This window comes from Macadamia integrifolia, chromosome 3, assembly GCF_013358625.1.
Source record: "Macadamia integrifolia cultivar HAES 741 chromosome 3, SCU_Mint_v3, whole genome shotgun sequence".
Taxonomy (NCBI): Eukaryota; Viridiplantae; Streptophyta; class Magnoliopsida; order Proteales; family Proteaceae; genus Macadamia; species Macadamia integrifolia.
This window is the reverse complement of record NC_056559.1, coordinates 34,130,320-34,131,495: the sequence shown is the minus strand read 5'-3', so window position 1 is coordinate 34,131,495 and position 1,176 is coordinate 34,130,320.

The following is a 1,176-nucleotide window of genomic DNA, read 5'->3' as shown; positions in this document are numbered from 1 at the left end:
TGTGTACCATCGTGTCCTTGCACCTAAATCATGCCGTACACAAAACATTGGTTAAGTACCTTAGAATTTACATAAGCACATAATTATTTCCCATTCTATGACATAGCTCACGAAATCATTTTCACTCTATGGTTCACACACTCTTATATTGACCTTAAACTTTCGACCTGGCCACATAATCATATGCCAAAACACGGGGTATTGTAGTGTATGATGTCTTGCATCCAGCCACAGCTTAGCCCCGAGAGTACCGTGCTAGCGCTTCGACATGTAGGATGGTGGCCCCGCGTGATTTTTTTTATGCTAATAATGTATTATTATTATTATTATTATTATTATTATTATTATTATTATTATTTTACATTATTTATTATCTATATATTTTTTTTCCCAACAGGCGGGCGGCCATCAGTGGGCGACCATCGACGGGCAGCTCGGGTTGGGCCCGTTGGTCCAACCCGAGGTGGACATTAAAGGGGCTTTTAAGCCTCTTTCGATCTTCATTTCTCCCATCTTCTACCTTAGGCTCAACTCAGAGTGATTTTGGAGGGTTACTTGGCGCATCCACTCACAATTTTACTCAACGATTTCATGGATTTTGGAAGATTCAAGCGCCTTTCACTCTCAAGTAAGTCTCTTCTCCATTTCTCTTCTTGGAACATATATTTTGGGTGTTGAATCCATTTATACTTCCTAAAACTTGATTTTTTTCATGTTTCTTTCCATAGAATAATCATTCCATGAGAATATGATGCTTCCTTTGTGACTCATTCATAGTTTTAGGCTTTACTACCCAATCTATGAGAGAAAATCCCAAACCATGCCCTAATTTCTCCAATTTGGGGTTTTCTTCTATTTCTTCTCTTTTCTCCCCAACTAACAACTCAAATGGGATTTTTTATCCTTGATTTGCACTTACATTGTTGGAAAGATCATGGAAACTTGTATATGCTTGCAATTCCATCTCTTTTGTATTAGGTTTCTTGAAAAAAAAATTTCTAGAGTTTCTATGATTCTCTTCACTTCGTTCCATACTTGTGAACAACTTTGAATCTCTCTCATTCCTTGCACCTCAATGTCATAATAGAATTTTTTTTTTTTGCATATTCTTGGTTGTATAATGATAGGCATTACTATTATTGACATGTAAGCTTCAAGTTCTACACTTTTATGGGA